Raw genomic sequence first — 24,383 nt, 5'->3', positions numbered from 1 at the left:
TCTTCTGGTAAACACTTGCGTTAAATCGCGCTGATCAAATTTGTACGAAAATGAAGAAATTCGCGCGTTTGATCGGTTCTCGCGTCGCTGACGAAAAGCGACTACAGTGTTGAATATTTTATGAAAGTTCGAGTATGTGAGTGACTTATTTTAGGAGATTATCGCATATCCATAAACTCCGTGTGGTGAATTTCGTGCAGATAACGAGCCATTATGGCGAGCACTTCTTTACAAGAAGCCTACTGAACGACTGAATACGTTAACTCGCAAGTAGTCGTGGGTCGGTGACTGTTTATGACGTTCAAAATATCGGATCGGACACGATATCTTATGGATGCTTTCGCGTGTGAAGTTGTAACAGAGACCTCAGCAACATTGCATAATTCTAGATCTACATGTACATATATACTCCGCTAGCCACCAAGCGGTGTCTGGCGCAGGGCACTATTCGCGCCAAAGTCATATTTCCCCCCCTCTGTTCCACTCGCGGATCGCGCGAGGGAGAAACGACTGCCTGAACGCCTCAGTACGAGCTCCAATTTCCCTTATCTTTGAATGGCGCACATAGCTCTTCTTTGGAGCGTCTCAATTTCTTGAATCAGACCCAGCTGGCAAGGGTCCCATACAGACGAACAATACTCTAAGACTGTACGAACTAACGTATTGTAAGCTTTTTCCTTCGTTGAACGACTGCATCGCTTCAAGATTCTACCAATAAACCGCAATGTAGGGTTCGCCTTACCCGTTACTTGTGTAATCTCATCATTCCATTTCAGATCATTTCGAACAGTCGGAATACTAAATACGGACTTGATAGCCATTGTCTGTGTTTTTAAAGCCAATAAACCAAATTTTAGACATTTTTCAAACGAGTCATGCAAGAATCCCGAACGCTCCATAGCTTAACTAAGTTCCAGCTATGGCCATGGCCTTGAGTGGCAGATATTTAGTCGAATTTTCTACAGCGCTGCTTTAGTCGGCTAAACCAGTATCTATTGTCACAGAGTGAAGGGGCAGATAACCTGAAACCTGTCCATATAAGTGGGCTGATTGTTTAAAGGACAGTGAGAGACCAACCCACCCCGCCGCAAGTGGAGAGTCCTGCATGTGTTACCACGATTATTTCCTGCTTGCTTATTTTTCGCTATGCCTAAAGGAATAATACTGTTCAGAATCAGATAATGGAATCGTGTCTCCCGGTAACGTGTTTTTAAATTAAATTTTGAAATAAATCACACAGCTCAACAACTGGCGCATCATAATCTCCGCACTTATATTGAGATGCAGTTGAGCTATGGTTTCACAACTGATAAGTAAAACTGTTCATGCCCCTCCCACTTGGGACTTAGAAGTGGTCACATAATTTTCTACAGAAAAGGGCATCTCTTGTTGAGTGTAGCTTCCTGTGTAGAAAGCTCAAGAGGTACACAGCAATAACAAGACAGGCCTCCACCACACAGCCGCATCACTGCCTTCCGAGCAGCAGCCTCATCCACATGGCGCTCGCCAACTGGGTCTATCTTCTACTTCAGCAAAACGTCCACCGGTGCGTCATATCCATCCGCCGATACTGCCACCAACCGTCTCATGCTGCCAACCTCGGACTACTCCGTTTCCGCCATGTACGGGTGAGGATGGATATCCATCCGCCATAAATACACTACTGGCCATTAAAATTGCTACATCACGAAGATGACGTGCCACATACGCGAAATTTAACCGACAGGAAGAAGATGCTGTGATATGCAAATGATTAGCTTTTCAGAGCATTCACACAAGGTGGTGACACCTACAGCGTGCTGACATGACGGAAGTTCCCAACCGATTTCTCATTCACAAACAGCAGTTGATCGGCGTTGCCTGGTGGAACGTTGTTGTCATGCCTCGTGTAAGAAGGAGAAATGCGTACCATCACGTTTCCGACATTGATAAAGGACGGATTGTAGCCTATCGCGATTGCGGTTTATCTTATCGCGACATTGCTGCTCACATTGGTCACGATCCAGTGAATGTTAGCAGAATATGGAATCGGTATCTTCAGGAGAGTAATACAGATCGCGGTGCTGGATCCCAACGGCCTGGTATCATTAGCAGTCTAGATGACAGGCATCTTATCCGCATGACTGTAACGGATCGTGCAGCCATGTCTCGGTCCCTGAGTCAACAGATGGGGACGTTTCCAAGACGACAACCATCTGCACGAACAGTTCGATGACGTTTGCAACAGCAAGGACTATCAGCTCGGAGACCATGGCTGCGGTTACCCTTGACGGTGCATCACAGACAGGAGCGCCTGCGATGGTGTACTTGACGACGAACCTGGGTGCACTAATGGCAAAACGTCCTTTTTTCGGATGAATCCAGTTTCTGTTTACAGCATCATGATGGTCGCATCCGTGTTTGGCGCCATCGCGGTGAACGCACATTAGAAGCGTGTATTCGTCATAGCCATACTGGCGTATCACCAGGCGTGATGGTATGGGGTGCCATTGGTTACACGTCTCGATCACCTCTTGTTCGCATTGATGGCACTTTGAACGGTGGACGTTACATTTCAGATGTGTTACGACCCGTGGCTCTACCCTTCATTCGATCCCTGCGAAATCCTACATTTCAGCAGGATAATGCACGACCGCATGTTGCAGGTCCTGTACGGGCCTTACTGGATACAGAAAATGTTGGACTGCTGCCGTGGCCAACACATTCTCCAGATCTCTCACCAATTGTAAACGTCTGGTCAATGGTGGCCGAGCAACTGGATCGTCACAATACGCCAGTCACTACTCTTGATGAACTGTGGTATCGCGTAGAAGCTGCTTCGGCAGCTGTACCTTTACACGGCATCCAAGCTCTCTTTGGCTCAATGCCCAGGCGTATCAAGGCTGTTATTATGGCCAGAGTTGGTTGTTCTGGGTACTGATTTCTCAGGATGTATGCACCCAAATTGCGTGAAAATGTAATCACATGTCAGTTCTAGTATAATATATTTAACCAATGAATACCCGTTTATCATCTATATTTTTTCTTGGTGTAGCAATTTTAATGGCCAGTAGTGTAGTAACAAAGGCAACGTACCGCCGACACCGGGATCCTGCCTCTCCGAGATAGGATTCGCGCCACCGCCAAGAAGCTGTATGACAAAGTGGGCCACTCCCGCAACCTGTTCATCGGAGGACTGGGCCAACAACCTCATCACAGTCCAACCACGCTTTGGCCTGACCTGCTGAGGAATTAAGTTTTACTAATCCCCCATCAGAGTGTGTTTACCTCTTTTTCAGGCTCTACCAGCAAGGACAAATCTACAAAAATGGTAAGATCTATTCTCTCCCCCCTAGGAACCGCGGGAATGACAAACTTTTGTCTAAACTGCACCATCTCGAGCCAAGGACAGGCTCATCTTTTCAGCGTCAGCGTCAGCCGACACTCGCACATTTACGTGACAGCTTCCCCAGAACTCCTGCAGTAACGCTACGGGGCACAATTCCAGCAATTTCGTACCGAGACTACTACAGTTCCGTCTCTTCTACAGACAGTTACGAAATTCCACAGTAACTACAGCTCCGAAACCGCAGTCGCTATTTACGGAACAATAGGAACAGTCAACTACGAGTGTCTGCATAGTAGCGGGTGGTTATAATTAAACTTTCGCTACTTGAGCCAATACACACCGAAAACTGTTTACCGCACGGGTACCAGTCTTCGTAAGATTGATTCTCAGAATGTGCGCTGCAGAATTTGCGTTGCTGGTAGTGTTAGTGTTATAACTTGCCGTTTGGCACCGTAGAGTCGAAACACAAGCATCTGTTTGTATTACAGTTGTAGGCAATCAACACTGGTCTGGACATGATGAGTAGCGCTTTACTCTTAAGCTGTTTTATCAAAACAACAGCAACAGTGCTGCTGCTCTTAACGACCATCGACGTATTAAAGGTATTCGGATAGGTCCTCCCTCCGCCCAGGGATTCAAGAACATGATTCAGAAGTTCGAATTAACTGGCGATTGGGAACTGCTCCTGGGAAAGGCCGACGCCCAATTGCAGTACAAACCTTTGGAGAAGTTACTGTTGCCATGGCTCACGTTAGCTGAACATTCTATGGTCGACCGTTCGAAAAGTGCTGCGAACAATTGTGAAATGGTGTCTCTGGTGCGCTTCCAGGCTGTCATGGGTGCAGATAGTCGTCACATTGAGTAACGATTGTAACCTGGAACTTAAACATGATACACAATTAACAACTTTACCCTCCCATTTGGAAATTAAAGCGTGTTTCTTCCAATGTTTTATTAGTTATTTCTCTCCAGTAAGTCCTTACAAATGTTTCTACAAAGTTTCATTGTCCTAAGATCACTCATTTTTCATTGAGGCCCTCTCAAGGTTCGAAAGATGAATTATAACGGCTCTGCACTTTCAGTAATAGTGAAAATCATAGGCGGTGAGGAGACAGTAGAGTTATTAGGTTCGATTGTATTAAGCAGTGGCGGTTCGCAGAGGTTTTGCTTGTGAGTCCACTGGAAGATGAGCTACGAAGTTCCAAATAACTGACATAAAAAGACTAAAAATAAATAATAAAATAATTGCTATGTCGAAAATCGCTTATCTTATGACGAATGTTTGTATGAAAAATCCCTTCGTGTCTCCTTAAGAGCAGGGAGTCTGTCATTGAATTCTTCAGTTTTTGACATGAAACCAACAACTGTATTAAATTCCTTAAAGAGTTCATTAACAGTTCTGTCTACAGTTGCAGTATGTATAATAGGCGACTAGTTTCGAACCTTACAGTTTCAGTTTCAAGTATGGCCTACCGACGGTGCACTGACAGTGCCTGATCTTAATAATAAACATCAAAGTGCCAACTAATGCTTTCTAAATGTTTGCAAAAAATAGCTCAAAGCACTATGGGACTTAACTTCGGAGGTAATCAGTCCTCTAGACTTAGAACTACTTAAACCTGACTAACCTAAGGACATCACACATATCCATGCCCGAGGCAGGATTCGAATCTGCGACCGTAACAGCAGCGCGGTTCCAGACTGAAGCGCCTAGAGCCGCTCGGCCACAGCTTCAGGCAAATGTTTGCAGAATGAATTGATTTTGACTTGGTAAAAGACATGTGCGGATTATGGCATTCATTTTGCAAACATTTAGGCAGCATGTGTTGCCTCTCTGAGGTTTACTACTAAGATCAGGCACTGACAGTGCAGCCTCAGTAGGCCCGAGTTGAAAATGAACCTGTAAGGTTCGAAACTAGTCGCCTAATATAAATACTGCAACTGTTGACAGAATAATTAACGAATACTTCGAGAAATTAAACATTCGTCGAAGTCTACGATGCTGAGTGCAAAGTCTTTCTCGCTGAACAGCACTGTTAGTGCTGTTAGCCGTTCTTGGCTCATAGTACTATACAGAAAAGTTTTTATTCTGTTCAGAGTAAAAAAAGATCGCTCCTCCTCAGACGTTGTCGTCCCTATAATAAAAATTCCTTCCAGGAATTCCGTTGTTTCAATAAAAAGCTCCTGCAAATTATTTCCGACCAAGGTTGCAAGAGTGAAACAGTATCTGTGAGAGTTCTAAACTCGTTTATAGTAACTGAAGCTCCGTTATTAGCTTACTGTATTCAAGGAGGGAATGTATTTCGTGTATTTCGTGAGACCTCTGCGGCAACGTGTGTGGAAGCTGACTTGCATACGAAACAAACTTTTCAGAATTAAATAACTTTGCAGCGACGAGATGCTCTGCGACGTCAAAGCGTTTAGGAGCATGAGCGTTAACTGTATCACACACTTTCTTTGCAGTTACTGTTTTTGGAGTTTTGTTTCCCTGCTTCTGTCTCTTCGCAGTATGCAACAGCTATCTGCACGTGAAAATCGTGTCAACGATACTTCAATACCTCGGATATCCTATACAGTTCATTTGAAATGTTCTAACCTTTTTGTACAATCGGTGGTCAATTGTTCGTTTTTGTAACTGGCTGTACGATATGTGAGTGCGTGGCATGCTATAACTGAGCACAGATACAGCAAAACCAAAATTCTGGGCGCTCTAATTTCAGGCGGAGTCCTCTCGCTTGAGTGGTTGTAGCAGTTTGCTGAGATGTCAGCTCAATCTGCACCAGGCACTCTACAAGTGACACAACTTTCACAGATCTTTATTGACAATTAAATCGCGTGTTGGAAATATATTGAATTTTTCTGTTTGTTGTGTCAATTAGCTTCGCTCTTCACGGCGGACTACGATGTAAAAAGTGGGCATGTCCCTAAAACAACTAACAAAATAACGTCAGCAATTTGAATCGTTGTTTGGGCTAAAATCAGATTCAACTCGCGGGCATAACATTGAACGAAAGAGGCATGTTTGAAATGTTCTCTCAGATGAGTCTGTGCATGTAAACACTCATAACTGTTGCACAGCTCTGAGATATAACCTTGTCTGAATTATTTAAAATATGCAGTATAGTTTCTTTAAGCGATTCTGCTAAAGTTTGCCTCATGTTCACGTGGACTAACTGTTCGTCTAAAATTGTGAGCCATATGTTTGTGACTATTACAGCGCCATCTATCACAAAGCGAAAAAAGTGGTCCAACTAAAACATTAATGTTCCTTTACGTACTACACGAATATGTAATAAAAAATGTGGGTTCCTATTTAAAAGAAACGCAGTTGATATCTGTTTGACCTATGGCAACGCCATTGAGCGAGCCAACCATAGCGCCATCTGGTTTCTCCCTTCAAGCTAGACGAGTTTCGTTTTTTGTAGTTTTTTCGTTTGATGCTTATTTCTTGAGATATTTGGCCCGGTCACTATCAATGGACCACCCTGTATATATTGAGAAGCCAATGTCAAAATACCCATACTAGTGAACAGGGGTTGACAAGAGGTTCGCGAACTTTCACCACTTATTGCCTGAACCGCCCGTTACTGAGCCAAAAATATCCTTTTAGAATGGAAAGAGTTACTCCAAAATATAATACCATACTACACAAGCGATTGAAAATAAGCAAAGTAGACTAATTTTCGTGTCGAACGATCACTTACTTCAGATACCGTTCGAATAGCAAAAATGGCAGCATTAAGTCTTTGAACAAGATCCTACACGTGGGCTTTCCGCGACCCAGAAATCTGAATGGGAATGGAAATGAGCGTTTGGCATCATTGGCCGGGAGGCCCCTTACTGGGCAGATCCGGCCGCCTTGGTGCAAGTCTTATTGCATTCGACGCCACATTGGGCGACCTGCGTGCCGGATGGGGATGAAATGATGATGAACACAACACAACACCCAGTCCCTGAGCGGAGAAAATCCCCGACCCAGCCGGGAATAGAACACGGGCCCATTGGACGACAATCCGACACGCTGACCTCTCAGCTATCGGGGCGGACTAGAAATTTGAATTGTTCAGTTTCACTAATCATGTGCCCATTCTGTGAAATTAAAACGTCGGGTTTTGTTTAATTGTGAGTTAGAAACTGTAAAAACTGAGTCGTACTGTGATTTAGAGTTAGTTTATTTTCTACAAGCCATGAACTTAGGTCATGAACTGCAGTACTTGAAACTGAGCCAATGTTGCACACAACATCCTTTACTACGAAGCTAGTGTCATCAGCAAAAGCAGAAATATTTTAGAGTTACCCGTAACCCTAGATAGCATATCATTTATATAAATAAGGAACAGGAGTCTCCCCAACACTGATCCCTGGGGCACCCCCCACTTGACCGTCCCCCACTCAGACCCCACATCACAGCCATTCTCAACACTGTGAATAATGACCTTTTGCTGTCTGTTGCTAAAGTAAGAGGTGAACCAATTGTGAGCTACTCCCCGTATTCCGTAATGGTCCAACTTGTGGAGCAATATTTTGTGGTCAACACACTCAACCGCCTTAGTTAAATCAAAAAATATGTCTAGTGTTCCAAACATTTTGTTTAATCCATCCAATACCTCACAGAGAAAAGATAATATAGTATTTTCAGTTGTTAAATGAGTTCCAAAGGTGAACTGTACATTTGATAGCAAATCGTGTGATATAAAATGATCAATTATCCTTAGATATATAGCCTTTTTAATAACTTTTGCAAACATTGGTTGCATAGAAATAGGTCTAAAATTATCCACATTATCCCTTTCTCCATTTTTAAAAAGCGGCTTTACTACTGAGTACTTTAATTGTTCAGCAACTGACCATTTCTAAAGGAAAAATTACAAATATGGTTAAGTACAGGGCTAACATGTGCAGCACAGTACGTTAATATTCTGCTAGGCACTACATCAAAACCATCAGAGTTCTTAGTCTTCAGTGATTTAATTATTGACTCAATCTCCCTTTTGTCTGTGGTCGGATGCCCTTCCTGTCGCCACCCCAAACCCCTCGGTATGGAATTAGTGTACCCCAGCTGTCTGCGTCTAATGTAAGCCGTGAAATAGTGTGAACGTTTTCAAATTTGTGCGAGTCATGTAAATGAGACGGAACGTAGAGACCAGCCCGATATTCACCTAGCAAGTTGTGGAAAACCGCAGAAAAACCACATACAGGCTTGCCAGCATACCGGCCCTCATCGATAATATGCTGGGCAGACTCGATCCGGGGCCGGCGTCCCTACCCAAGTCCAGGAAGCAGCGCATTAGCACTCTCGGTTGAATTAGTGTATATTAAGTTTTTTTTTGTTTTGACTCACAGTTTTCAAATTTTAATATGTTACGTAGTTAAGAAATTAATTATATGGTCAGGTTTTGACTGTTATATGAAAAGTAATTCAACCAAAGTTCGCATCTCAAGCAATCTTTCGCACCATGATGTCTTTAAATAAATTATTTTAGCCTGTAGCTTGCAAGACAGGGTCATATTTTTTTACTGGGGCATGTTGTAACAGAATATCACTATCTTATCAGCCCAAATATACATGGCAGCAGGAAGTGAAATTCCTACTATTGCTCTCTATAAGGTGGCATTATATACAAGCTAACAAATATCTAAACATACACTGTTGTGACAGGATGCCACTACAATATAATATGGCAACACCTCTTTCTTGTAGCTTAATGCGTGGCGCTATACCTAATACCAGCGGTGGTTCGCAATGCAGCAATGAACATCACAGAAATATTTGTGCCTGAAAAAAAATTACTGGAACATAAAGATTTTAAACTTACAATAAGCCATTCTCCTGCCGATGTGAAATATAATTATTTAGAAACTAGATGAGCACCTGGTGTTGCTCGAGTATGGTTTTATTCCTATCTCCTATTAATCCATCTCGTTCTTCCCTCTCTCTATGTCTGTCTCCTCCTTCCCCCTCTCTCTGTATATCTTCTCCTCTCCCTCTCGCTGTCCACCTGCTGTTCTCTCCTCTCTCTGTCCATCTCCTCCACCCCACTCACTCTGTCCATCTGCTCCTCCACCCTCTGCTGTTCTGGTCCTTCCCCTCTGTTTATCTCCTGTTCACATGTCTAAGTCCATCTCCTCCTGCAGCCTTTAATCCCCTTCACCCCTATATCTACTCTTTCCCCTTCTCTCTGATTGTCGCCCCCTCTCAGTCGATCTCCTCCTGTTCCCTCTCTCTGTCCACCTCTTCCTCATCCCATCTCCTCCTGGCCTCCATTCTCTGTCCATCTTCTCCCTTTCTCTGTCAACTTCTGCCTTCCCCACTCTCTGTCATTCTCATTCTCTTCCCCTTCTCTGGTCACATCTTCCACACTCTCTCTATGTACCTTCTTATGCACCCTTTCTCTGTCCATCTGATCCTAACCTGTCTGTGCACATTTCTCTTTTGTTTATATGTACATCTGCTCCTCCCCCTCTAAGTCCACTTCCTCCTCCCCCTATATTTTCTCTTCACCTCCTGTAATCCCATTTCCTTATCCCCTCTTTCTGCACATCTTCTACATCCTCTTCTCACTGTCCATCTCCTCCTCCACCTATCTCTGCCTGTCTCCTCCTCTCCCCTCTTTCCATCCATCTCTTCTCCCATCTATCGCTGCCCATCTCCACCTACCCCCTCTGTCTGCTCATCTCCACTTACACCCTCTCTCTGCCCATCTCCACCTACCCACTCTCTCTGTCCATCTCCACCTACACCCTCTATCTGCCCATCTCCACTTACCCCCACTCTCTGCCCATCTCCACCTACCTGCCCTTTCTGTCCATCTCCACCTACATCCTCTCTCTGCTCATCTCCACTTACACTGTCTCTCTGCCCATCTTCACCTATCTGTTCTCTCTGTCCATCTCCACCTACCTCCTCTCTCTGTCCATCTCCTCCTTCTCTCAATCAATCTCCTCCTCTTTCCTTCCTCTGTCCATTTCCTTCTCTCTGCTTTCTGTGTGAATCTCTTCCTCTTCCCTTTCTGTCCATTCAATACTCCCCCTCTCTTTGTGTCCATCTCCGCTTTCCCATTCTATGTCTGTCCATCTCCTCCACTCCCTTCTCTCTCCCACCCCAAAAGGACGTTGCTGGTCTTTTCACCCACACTATTCCTTCCCATACAGTAGGTGATATATGTACCAAACTTGGTTGAAATGGATCCAGGGGTTTAGGAGGAGCCTTTTATCCATGACTTTGCGAACACACGCACATGACACGTACATTTAACATAATTTGCACATATTTGTACACATATTTCATCTGTTTCTCTAGAGAATTTCACCCTGCAGTTTCGTTTTCATGCAGATGAATGTTTATGACGTCATGTCTCCTAAAGTATGTGTTGTACAATAATGTAATTTTGCAGGCACATCCAATGCTATAAGTGGTTACTTTCTGCGAATAGAGTTCGAAGTAAAGAATAATAAATTAAAAGGTTGTGCTATACGCCACAGTTTTACTACATGAACAGTGAATAGGTAGCTTTTCCTTTCATCTTTTGTGAGGGTTGCCAGAGACAAGAGGTCTCGTAAAGCTCTGAAATTATGTGTAAAATTGGTTGCAAGTCACGAAGTGCTCTCATTCTTAAATAGTGGCTGAATATAATCTGGCAATTTGCACACCATGAGCTACGATTACTTTTCACCTCCTCCCCCCCCCCCCCCCCGCCCCTTTTGAGAGGCAGGTGGTTCTCACCCTCATAGCGGTTCTTTTCAGACAGTAAGCTATTTGTGTTTGAAGTTTGGTTAAAATTGAGTCAGTGGTTTAGGGGGAGATGTGGAACATACATACATATAGACGTACACCCACTTTTAATATACGTGTGGATATATATGAACTTCCTAGCCGATATCTACACTCATGTTTGAAATTGGTGGTGACCTTCGACGTGATTGGTTCGACCCAAAATTCAGTTCTGCATCCACGGAGTCCACGTTCCAGGCACTGAGTTCGCTGGAGAGGGTTGGCTAAGGGTGTGAAGGCGGAGGGGTCACCTATTCTGAGCACTGGAGCAACGCTCCGGTGTGTATACACCAGAACAACCGCTACCCATCGTGCTGCTGAACTTCACCAAAGCTTGGTTCCTTATCCTCCCAGTAGTTCCGCCAACATGACACATAAATACCAGATTCTGAATCTAAGTCACATCTGCACTACTCTGTAACTTATAAGATCTGTTGGGTATTCCGGTAGCCATTAGAATTTTTGGTTTTAGCTAATAATATTGTGAAGTTTTGTTGGTATTGGTATTAGCTGTGGTGCAGTACTATTAATACAAATACTTGCTTTCTTAGTAGAAATAGAATTTCGAAACCGCTATTGTTAATTCCATAAATAGTTCCACTGGTGTAACTGAACTTTGGTAACGTAGACGTGTAGTTTTTTTCAGTAACTGTAAAATTTTACCATGAGTGAGAAGTGTAGGGTCTGTTGTAGGTTTGTGAGTAGTGGTTTACGGTTTCGGAATTGTTCAAAGTATTTTCATTGGGGGCAATTCAGTGGGGAAGCCAGTGGGAATTCTAGTGAGATCCTCTCCTGGAAATGCAGAATCTGTAGTATAAATAAGTTGATAGAGGAGCAGGAGCGTAAGACCTGTGCCCTACAGGTGCAGTTACAACGCGCAAAGGAGGAACTAGATAGGTTGAGGAGGGTGAAGGGTGGTGGGGAATGGAAACTGGCAGCTGGCAAGAAGGCACCTAGGAAGAGGAGGCATTCAGACAGTTATACTTTGCGTGTATGCAATAGATTTGACCAACTGTCAGAGTTGAGCGGAGAGGAGCCTCGTGTAGCTGTAGATGTAGGGAACATGTAGCAGTCCTCAGCAGTTAGGAGGCCTAGGTCGGTTACAAAGTCTAACAAAACGAGGAAGGTTGTGCAGCTAGGTAGTTCGCACGGTAGAGGTGTGGGCCAGCAGTTGCAGGAAGTGTTGGGGAGTGAGAACCAGGTCTCCAGCATTGTGAGGCCTAATGCAGGGTTGGCTCAAGTGCTTACAGCATAGGGGTGTTATGTAGGAATTTTAAGAAGTAGGATCAGGTAGTGATAGTGGGAGAGGCAGGGAGCAGTCTTGATAGGGGCGAGGAATATGATGTAGGTGGTGACCTGGTAAAAATAGTAGCTGCTCAAACTGGTGGCACTAGTGTGCATTTCATGCAGCTGTTTCAGCATGATGATCGGCCTCATCTGAATGCAGCAGTTATGTGCGTTAACATGAGTCTGGGGAGGGCGCTGATGGCAGAGGGCATGGGTCACATATCAATGGTGCCAATTGGGTCTATCAGTAGATCGGGATTCACTTGCACTTCAATAGGTATGGGAAGGGGAGGCTGGTAAAGCTTATAGGTGACAGTGTAGTGGGTTGTTGTGGTGGGATCACTCATGGAAAAATTGCTGTAGTAGTTGGTGTTAGAGCTGCACTTCCTTAGATTGAAGTCATCTGATAAGTATACCTACTTAAAATAAGTCCCTCTAAGTGCTCACCTTCAGAGGTTGTAATGTTTCCAAGTAGAGAAAGATTTAGCAAAAAAATGGTTCAAATGGCTCTAAGCACTATGGGACTTAACATCTATGGTCATCAGTCCCCTATAACTTAGAACTACTTAAACCTAACTAACCTAAAGACATCACACACATCCATACCCGAGGCAGGATTCGAACCTGCAACCGTAGCGGTCACGCGCTTCCAGACTGAAGAGCCTAGAACCGCACTGCCACACCGGCCGGCGCAAGGAATTAGCACATTTCATCAAAATATAAGAGGTATTAGGAATAAAGTTAGTGAACTGCTTATAGATGTTGACTCTGAAATTATCGGTATATCAGAGCACCACTTAAATAATTTTACAATTCAGAGGCTTCCTTTACTGGGATACAGATTAGCCGGCTGTTTTCCAAGAAGTTTCTTTCAGGGTGGGGGAGTGGCTATGTGCATACAAAACAATATTCCATTTTAGTCCATGGACGTATCACGGCACTGCACTGACCCGATATTTGAATGTTGTGCAGGCGCAGTTGAATTTAGTGAAACTAAACTTCTAATTGTTGTTGTTTATAGCTCCCATAACTGTGACTTCAGAGTATTTCTGCTCAAGCTAGAGAGGGTTTTTGATTCACTTTATAGGAAGTACCAGAAATTAGTTACATGTGGTGACTTCAAGATAAATTTTGTACATGATGGTAGGGTTTTGGAAGATCTCATAAAGTCATATGATCTGATGCAGACTGTATTTTTTCCAGCTAGGGTGCAGAGGAACAGCCATAGACAATATTTTATTCATTCTTCATTACTAGAAGGGCATTCTGTTAGCAAAAGGTTGAATGGCCTTTCAGACCATGATGCACAAATTTTAACTCTAAAAGGCTTTAGTACTGAAACAAATGTCACATTTAATTACGAACTATGTAGGAAAGTTAACCCAGCTGCAATAGAGAGCTGTCAAGGAACAAGAGTGGCAGGGTGTTTACAGCGTCGATAACATAGACGAAAAAGGTAATGCTTTCCTTAACGCATTTCTCATGGTATTTGAGAGTTGCTTTCCATTAGAACGTTCTAAACGGGGTGCCAGCAGTAATAGCCAGCCCACGTGGCTGACTAGTGGGATAAGGATATCATGTAGAACTAAGTGGGACTTATATCAAAATGTTAGTAGTCACAATCAAGCTACAGTAGCCCATTACAAAAAGTATTGTAAGGTGCTTAAAAATGTTATTATGAAGGAAAAAAGTATTTGGTATGCAAATAGAATAGCTAATAAACAGGATAAAATTAGAACCATATGGTCAGTTATGAAGGAAGTGTCTCGTCAGCAGTACAAGGTCGACAATATAAAGTCAGTTCGCATTAAAAATATTTCTGTTACTGATAAATCAGATATACACTACTGGAAATTGAAATAAGAACACCGTGAATTCATTGTCCCAGGAAAGGGAAACTTTATTGACACTTTTCTGGGGTCAGATACATCACATGATCACACTGACAGAACCACAGGCACATAGACACAGGCAATAGAGCATGCACAATGTCAGCACTTGTACAGTGTATATCCACCTTTCGCAGCAATGCAGGCTGCTATTCTCCCATGGAGTCGATCGTAGAGATGCTGGATGTAGTCCTGTGGAACGGCTTGCCATGCCATTTCCACCTGGCGCCTCAGTTGGACCAGCGTTCGTGCTGGACGTGCAGACCGCGTAAGACGACGCTTCGTCCAGTCCCAAACATGCTCAATGGGGGACAGATGCGGAGATCTTGCTGGCCAGGGTAGTTGACTTACACCATCTAGAGCACGTTGGGTGGCACGGGATTCATGCGGACGTGCGTTGTCCTGTTGGAACAGCAAGTTCCCTTGCCGGTCTAGGAATGGTAGAACGATGGGTTCGATGACGGTTTGGATGTACCGTGCACTATTCAGTGTCCCCTCGACGATCACCAGAGGTGTACGGCCAGTGTAGGAGATCGCTCCCCACACCATGATGCCGGGTGTTGGCCCTGTGTGCCTCGGTCGTATGCAGTCCTGATTGTGGCGCTCACCTGCACGGCGCCAAACACGCATACGACCATCATTGGCACCAAGGCAGAAGCGACTCTCATCGCTGAAGACGACACGTCTCCATTCGTCCCTCCATTCACGCCTGTCGCGACACCACTGGAGGCGGGCTGCACGATGTTGGGGCGTGAGCGGAAGACGGCATAACAGTGAGCGGGACCATAGCCCAGCTTCATGGAGACGGTTGCGAATGGTCCTCGCCGATACCCCAGGAGCAACAGTGTCCCTAATTTGCTGGGAAGTGGCGGTGCGGTCCCCTACGGCACTGCGTAGGATCCTACGGTCTTGGCGTGCATCCGTGCGTCGCTGCGGTCCGGTCCCAGGTCGACGGGCACGTGCACCTTCCGCCGACCACTGGCGACCACATCGATGTACTGTGGAGACATCACGCCCCACGTGTTGAGCAATTCGGCGGTACGTCCACCCGGCCTCCCGCATGCCCACTATACGCCCTCGCTCAAAGTCCGTCAACTGCACATACGGTACAGGTCCACGCTGTCGCGGCATGCTACCAGTGTTAAAGACTGCGATGGAGCTCCGTATGCCACGGCAAACTGGCTGACACTGACGGCGGCGGTGCACAAATGCTGCGCAGCTAGCGCCATTCGACGGCCAACACCGCGGTTCCTGATGTGTCCGTTGTGCCGTGCGTGTGATCATTGCTTGTACAGCCCTCTCGCAGTGTCCGGAGCAAGTATGGTGGGTCTGACACACCGGTGTCAATGTGTTCTTTTTTCCATTTCCAGGAGTGTATGTACAGAATTTAACAATCTTTTTTTGAGAATTGCTATCTGTGATCCTCCAGTATTCTGTTTTCTAATGCAAAAGAAAATAAAACTTAGGTTCGGAAACTCTTTGTACCTTAAGTTAATCACTGCGGAAAAACTGCCATTGCTCATTTTTTAATATTTTAAGGCTATTACAGTAATAGCATTTTGTTCCTTCTCATGTTTAGCGACTCTCTGTTATGTAACATAGTAAATGTCATATATTCTTTGTCAAAACGTTTCCAAATACTTTTTGAGGAAGACAATGCTAACCCAAAATAGTAGGGACAATGTTGTAAGTAAACAGTTTTCTAGTATTTACTAACAATCCTTTGGCCTGTTTAACAGATTACATTTCTTGTTCGTAGCGAAAGTTACAAATAAATCCATTGTGATTAACGATTTACAGATTTAACCGAACATGTAACAAACAATTACTCCAAAGTATGCTCTCGTGAGTTAGCACTTTCTGTCGCAGGCCTTTTCAGTTGTTAGTTCCAGCTATCACCGTAGTCACAGCGCTGACGGCGCTTGTGCGACAGAAACAAAATCCGTCTCGGAACTTTTTGGGCGGACAATGGTTTTTTCATGAACCATCACGTTCGTCTCTTTTTCTCGATTTTAACCCTACTTTTGAAGTCTTGTTTTGCTTCGTCGATCGCTTCTTCAATATACAGTTGAAGACACACACAACGGAAGAGGACGCACGGTAATCGTTTTGGAGACCGTGACAGACATATTGCGACTCTGTGGATGCGGTGCGGCGCCGCTGGTGGTACGGTGCAGATCGGCAGATTGCACTGACGTGCAGAGCGTCAAAGGGGCTGCAGCCGGACAATGGCGGACACGAGACACGCAATATCTCACGGCACCGCAGCGGGAGCGCAGCCAATAGGGCCGCAGCCGCCTGCCCTGTGCTCACTCTCCATACACACATGTGCATCCGCAACAGCGGAACACTGTCAACCTCTCTGTAATGACACAGCGCTGTTGCATTCGTGCAGAATACACATCTCACTTCATATTCGCTAGTGTTATTTAGATCTTAGTTATTATTCTAGGTTTTATATGAGTTCTAGTAATGGTAATGTATGCTTTGTACCATATCTTTCATTATTTTAGGTATACATTCGCACCAAAAAGTATTGGCACAGTTACATTTTAGTGGTTGTAGGTTAAACGAAACATATATTTCAGAACAGAACCCAGACACGTGCCACCCTACATTACATCGGTTACAAATATGTCCAAATCACCTGTCCGTAAAGTAACATATAGTGTTATGAAAATAAACGTCGCTCTTCTGCATCTGTATTGGCACACGCGAATGAATCGGACAGTGTGTTCGTTTGCTTCATTGATGTTCACCTTCTATTAGCTAGTGTGCATCCCTTATCATCTACTGGGTGTTACAAAAAGTTACGGCCAATCTTTCAGGAACCATTCCTCACACACAAAGAGAGAAAATATGTTATGTGGACATGTGTCTGGAAACGCTGACTTTCCATGTTAGAGCTCCTTTTATTACTTCTCTTCAAATCACATTCATCATGGAATGGAAACACACAGCAACAGAACGCACCAGCGTGACTTCAAACACTTTGTTAACAGGAAATGTTCAAAACGTCCTCCGTTAGCGAGGATACATGCAGCCACCCTCCGCCGCATGGAATCCCTGATACGCTGATGCAGCCCTGGAGAATGGCGTATTGTATCACAGCCGTCCACAATACGAGCACGAAGAGTCTCTACATTTGGTACCGGGGTTGTATAAACTAGAGTTTTCAAATGCCCCCATAAATGAAAGTCAAGAGGGTTGAGGTCAGGAGAGCGTGGAGGCCAGGGAATTAGTCCGCCTCTACCAATCCATCGGTCACCGAATCTGTTGTTGAGAAGCGTACGAACACTTTGACTGAAATGTGCAGGAGCTCCATCGTGCATGAACCACATGTTGAGTCGTACTTGTAAAGGCACATGTTCTTGCATCACAGGTAGAGTATCCCGTATGAAATCATGATAACGTGCTCCATTGAGCGTAGGTGGAAGAACATGGGGGCCAATCAAGACATCACCAACAATGCCTGCCCAAACGATCACAGAAAATCTGTGTTGATGACGTGATTGCACAATTGCGTGCGGATTCTCGTCAGCCCACACATGTTGATTGTGAAAATTTACAATTTGATCACGTTGGAATGAAGCCTCATCCATAAAGAGAACATTTGCACTGAAATGAGAATTGATACATTGTTGGATGAACCATTCGCAGAAGTGTACCCGTGGAGGCCAATCAGCTGCTGATAGTGCCTGCACACGCTGTACATGGTACGGAAACAACTGGTTCTCCCGTAGAATTCTCCATATAGTGACGTGGTCAACGTTACCTTGTACAGCAGCAACTTCTCTGACTCTGACATTAGGGTTATCGTCAAATGCACGAAGAATTGCCTCGTCCATTGCAGGTGTCCTCGTCGCTCTAGATCTTCCCCAGTCGCGAGTCATAGACTGGAATGTTCCGTGCTCCCTAAGATGCCGATAAATTGCTTCGAACGTCTTCCTGTCGGGACACCTTCGTTCTGGAAATCTGTCTCGATACAAACGTACCCCGCCACCGCTATTGCCCCGTGCTAATCCATACATCAAATAGGCATCTGCCAACTCCGCATTTGAAAACATTGCACTGAATGCAAAACCACGTTCGTGATTAACACTAACCTGTTGATGCTAGGTACTGATGTGCTTGATGCTAGTACTGCAGAGCAATGAGTCGCATCTCATCTCAACACAAGCGCCGAAGTCAACATTACCTTCCTTCAATTGGGCCAACTGGCGGTGAATAGAGGAAGTACAGTACATACTGACGAAACTAAAATGAGCTCTAACATGCAAATTAAGCGTTTCCGGACACATGTCCACATAACATCTTTTCCTTATTTGTGTGTGAGGAATGTTTCCTGAAAGTTTGGCCGTACCTTTTTGTAACACCCTGTATTTAAGAACAGAGCCCAGACACGTGCCACCCCACATTACATAGGTTACAAATATGTCCAAATCATCTGTCCGTAAAGTAACATACAGTGTTATGAAAATAGACATGTCTCTTCTGCATTCAAAAAAGTATTGGCACACGCGAATGAATCGGACAGTGTGTTTGTTTTCATCACTGATGTTCACCTTCTAATAGCTAGTGTGCATCCCTTTAGCATCCATAACAGCAGGTAAACGCCTAGGAATGCTTTGTATTAAATTCTGGGTGATATCAGGGGTAATTTTCGACCATTCCTCCAGGGGCACTCTCTCCAAGTCGTTTTTACTTGACAGACGCCTTTTTCTGACTTGTGTATCAAATGGTTCAAATGGCTCTGAGCACAATGGAACTTAACATCTGTGGTCATCAGTCCCTAGAACTTAGAACTACACTCCTGGAAATGGAAAAAAGAACACATTGACACCGGTGTGTCAGACCCACCATACTTGCTCCGGACACTGCGAGAGGGTTGTACAAGCAATGATCACACGCACGGCACAGCGGACACACCAGGAACAGCGGTGTTGGCCGTCGAATGGCGCTAGCTGCGCAGCATTTGTGCACCGCCGCCGTCAGTGTCAGCCAGTTTGCCGTGGCATACGGAGCTCCATCGCAGTCTTTAACACTGCTAGCATGCCGCGACAGCGTGGACGCGAACCGTATGTCCAGTTGACGGACTTTGAGCGAGGGCGTATAGTGGGCATGCGTGAGGCCGGGTGGACGTACCGCTGAATTGCTCAACACGTGGGGCGTGAGGTCTCCACAGTACATCGATGTTGTCGCCAGTGGACGGCGGAAGGTGCACGTGCCCATCGACCTGGGACCGGACTGCAGCGACGCACGGATGCACGCCAAGACCTTAGGATCCTACGCAGTGCCGTAGGGGACCGCACCGCCACTTCCCAGCAAATCAGGGACACTGTTGCTCCTGGGGTATCGGCGAGGACCATTCGCAACCGTCTCCATGAAGCTGGGCTACCGTCCCGCACACCGTTAGGCCGTCTTCCGCTCACGCCCCAACATCGTGCAGCCCGCCTCCAGTGGTGTCGCGACAGGCGTGAATGGAGGGACGAATGGAGACGTGTCGTCTTCAGCAATGAGAGTCGCTTCTGTCTTGGTGCCAATGATGGTCGTATGCGTGTTTGGCGCCGTGCAGGTGAGCGCCACAATCAGGACTGCATACGACCGAAGCACACAGGGCCAACACCCGGTATCATGGTGTGGGGAGCGATCTCCTACACTGGCCGTACACCTCTGGTGATCGTCGAGGGGACACTGAATAGTGCACGGTACATCCAAACCGTCATCGAACCCATCGTTCTACCATTCCTAGACCGGCAAGGGAACTTGCTGTTCCAACAGGACAATGCACGTCCGCATGTATCTCGTGCCACCCAACGTGCTCTAGAAGGTGTAAGTCAACTACCCTGGCCAGCAAGATCTCCGGATCTGACCCCCATTGAGCATGTTTGGGACTGGATGAAGCGTCGTCTCACGCGGTCTGCACGTCCAGCAAGAACGCTGGTCCAACTGAGGCGCCAGGTGGAAATGGCATGGCAAGCCGTTCCACAGGACTACATCCAGCATCTCTACGATCGTCTCCATGGGAGAATAGCATCCTGCAGTACTGCGAAAGGTGGATATTTACTGTACTAGTGCCGACATTGTGCATGCTCTGTTGCCTATGTCTATGTGCCTGTGGTTCTGTCAGTGTGATCATGTGATGTATCTGACCCCAGGAATGTGTCAATAAAGTTTCCCGTTCCTGGGACAATGAATTCACGGTGTTCTTATTTCAATTTCCAGGAGTGTACTTAAACCTAACTAACATAAGGACATTACACACATCCATGCCCGAGGCAGGATTCGAACCTGCGACCGTAGCAGTCGTTGAGAGGTTCCATACCCTCTTTTGCATCTCTCCTCTCATTTTCATCAATTTTATTAATGTTCTATGTCATTGCACGGTAGTAACAGACCGAGTAAGGTTATTGTTATGAGAGTATTTGTACTGAGAGCTCAAAAAAAAAAACTTTTCACTTGATTCCTAAACATATAGGGTCACCGCCCTGGGTGGCCTGTGCGAGGCGAGCATCGGAGGACGCGTCACAGTGCGTTTCCGGCTGGGGGCTGCACTTTCCTGAATTCTGAGGGGTTCGTACAATAGGCTTAAGCGTCTGGCGGAACGACTGACGTCGGTCGAGTTTCGCCTATTGTATGCGGAGCAAAACGACCTGCGAGACGTCTGAGTGTCACCGCACTTTATGTGTTTACCGTTCCGGCGCGTCCGGAACGAAGATTCCTGACACCGACTGACTGCATTGTCCTCTTTATTCGGAGAATACTTGTGGACTGTGTCTTGCTGGGTGCGACTGTCTGGCGCCGGATGGCCGGTGGTCTAGGCAGGTTGTTTTCGTAGCCGGTCAAACGGCAAGTTCAGTGCCCTCAGCTGAATAGCAGAGGCATGATTGGTCAACTTAAACTGAGACTAGTTGACATCATAATGCCCTGCTCGAAATTGGAGGGAACGGTTGCTATTGGCGCGAATGATATTCTGAGACAGTGTGGGGAAATTTTGGAATCAGAACTGAATGCTGATTTGCAGTTTTCGAGGAGAGTAGGCAGTAGAGCAATGTTGGCTTCGACCTTGTGTTGCGCAGGCAGGGAGCTCTGGATCTGATCTTCATCGGAGTCGGACAGTCTAGCGACTTGGACGCTCTTTCACGGAAGAACTTAGAATTCTCGGACAGCCTTCGAGGGAGGCCAGGGTTGCTGCACGGCAGAAGTCGGCGCCTACATCATCAGGACGCTGCCTACCGACGACGTGCTGCAGGTTTCAATACTGGTACAGCATTTTGCGGCTCCGGCATTGTAGGAACTTATCAGTTTTATACTGAATCCCTCAGCAGCATGCGCGCTCGCTTTGCTACAAGTCCACCTTGCTTGTTTCTCCATGTGATCCCATTTGAGCTCTCAGTATTAATTGTGATACTGCTATATAGACGGAAGATTAATGTTTGATTCATTAGGACCTTCAGTCATTATCGCCAATCTATTGCATCACAGAGAGTAGGAGCCCCTTACTCTCGATCCAACTCTTATTCTAATAATATTTCAGTAAATCCTATCCTTTAACCCACTGTTTGTGTCGATAATCATGTGCATTTATGTTCTAATGTGTAATAAATCTCATTGTAATATTTAATCGGCATATCATTTCGTAGATATATGCAGAATCCCATTTCCTGTTGTTTATTATGATGAAGTTGTTCTTTCGTGAGAAGACTACGATTTTTTTTAAATTATTGTGAGTGTGCACTCCTTATTTTACCAACTAGCAGAGTCCACCATCATTTTCTTCTGTTACCATTGTGCGCATAATTAATTAGGTGGTAGGTAAGGAGGGGGTCGAGTGCATGTCTCGTTCTCATGTAAAATTCGTCTCAATTAAAGAGGTACAAACTCGTGCAAGATGAGCCCACAGGTTCTCAATGGGGTTGAAATCAGGGCTCTGAGGTGGTGTTAGAACCCTTTTAGGGGCATTGTAATGTAACTACTCCCGGGTTTTCATGGCGGTATGTTTTGGGTCGTTGTCTTGCTGGAAATAAAACACCCCAGTAAGGCCCAATGTCTGTGCTCTAGCGTGTAAATTACCTCACAACACGTCGATGTATCTCATATGGTCCACTGTACCGTGGATTACAGCTAGATTTCCAACGCCGGACGCCGCCATACAGCCCCAGACCATGATACCGCCCCCACCGTGTTTGACTGTGGGATGCATGTGATTGATATCGAGGTTCGTAGTCGGCTTGCGCCAAACTTTCTTTCTTCAATAAAATCCGAACACATTGAACTTCGATTAGTCGCTAAATATCACAGTGTTCCAAAACTCCATCGGCTTGTTGATGTAGTCCTTGGAAAACTGCAGGCATTTCTGCCGGTTAATTTCCGATATGTATGGCTTTCTCGTGGGAGAACGTCCATGCATTTCAGCCTCATTCAACACATTTCGTATGGTCTGAACACTAACCGTCTTGTCGGACGTTGTCTGAACAACCTCAGCAATAGTTGCTGCACTTGTAGCAGGTTCCTTCCGAGCAAGTGCGATGACACGGTGACACTCTCGGGTTGTAAGCACTTTTGGACGTCCAGGACAACAGTTATTCACTGTTGTTCCAGTCACTTTATATTTATGAATGATGGTTCAAATGGCTCTGAGCACTATGGGACTCAACTACTGTGGTCATTAGTCCCCTAGAGCTTAGAACTACTTAAACCTAACTAACCTAAGAACATCACACACATCCATGCCCGAGGCAGGATTCGAACCTGCTACCGTAGCAATCGCGCGGTTCCGGACTAAAGCGCCTAGAACCGCTCGGCCACCGCGGCCGGCCTATGATTGATGGCTCGCACCGTGGTGTAGCTAACAGACACCTCTGCTCGGATTTGTCTACAGCTTCTCCCTTGTGAATGGAGCAATACCACACTCTCACTCAACGCCACTGAATTTTCCTTCTTCTTCATCCCCATGCTGACCACTATCGCGCAATACAGCAACATAACTAGCGACTGGGCCGTCAACAACACGCAGTGTCTATTGCGTCAGCAGATGGCGTTCCGGTGCCTGAAAACCCAACAATATACCGAGAAGCCACACTCTGCGCCAATACTTTTTGTGTGCAGAGGAGATACGTGTTTGCTCTTAACGCTGCATTTCTTTGTTAATGGTAGGCACTGTCGGCAGAATTGTAATGTCTGGTATGTGAGGTAGCACGTACATGTGCTGTGTACCGGAGGGTGCGGCGTTTGCAACCAGCACCGATAAATACACACGTGCGCTAATACTTTTTAGTGCGGTTGTATAACGATTGAATTTTGTAAACATTTATTATGTCCTTCAAATTTTGTAAATATTTATTATGTAATAGATGTTACCAGCAGCTGCACTCGCACGTCATAGTTTTGTTAAGATGAGTGATGGTGGGTAAGTAAGGTATTGTCCGCCCCCGGTAGCTGAGTGGTCAGCGCGACAGACTGTCAATCCAAAGGGCCCGGGTTCGATTCCCGGCTGGGTCGGAGATTTTCTCCGCTCAGGGATTGGGTGCTGTGTTGTCCTAATCATCATCATTTCATCCCCATCGACGCGCAAGTCGCCGAACTGGCGTCAAATCGAAAGACTTGCACCAGGCGAACGGTCTACCCAACGGGAGGCCCTCGTCACACGTAATAATAGTAAGGTATTGCACGTGCACTTAAGTCAGCTGCACTCACGTGTCTCCCTGTTGGGTGAGCGTATCTTATGATGTGCGTCCCACCCCTCATCTCCCTCCAACTACCCCAACGAATGACAACGAGGCATACACACAGCGTTGCTGCCGAACGGTGAATGTGTACAATTGTGGGCAGGAGCGTACATCTGTGCATCATCCTACATTATACAACGTGAACATTATGCAATAAATTAAATATTTTTTTACATAGTTTATGCCGGCCGCAGTGGCCGAGAGGTTCTAGACGCTTCAGTCTGGAACCGCGCGACCGCTACGGTCGCAGGTTCGAATCCTGCCTCGGGCATGGATGTATGTGATGTCCTTAGGTTAGTTAGGTTTAAGTAGTTCTAAGTTATAGGGGGCTGATGAACTCAGATGTTAAGTTCCATAGTGCTCAGAGCCATTTGAACCAT

Source organism: Schistocerca gregaria, chromosome X, assembly GCF_023897955.1.
Source record: "Schistocerca gregaria isolate iqSchGreg1 chromosome X, iqSchGreg1.2, whole genome shotgun sequence".
NCBI lineage: Eukaryota > Metazoa > Arthropoda > Insecta > Orthoptera > Acrididae > Schistocerca > Schistocerca gregaria.
This window is presented reverse-complemented; position numbering follows the sequence as displayed.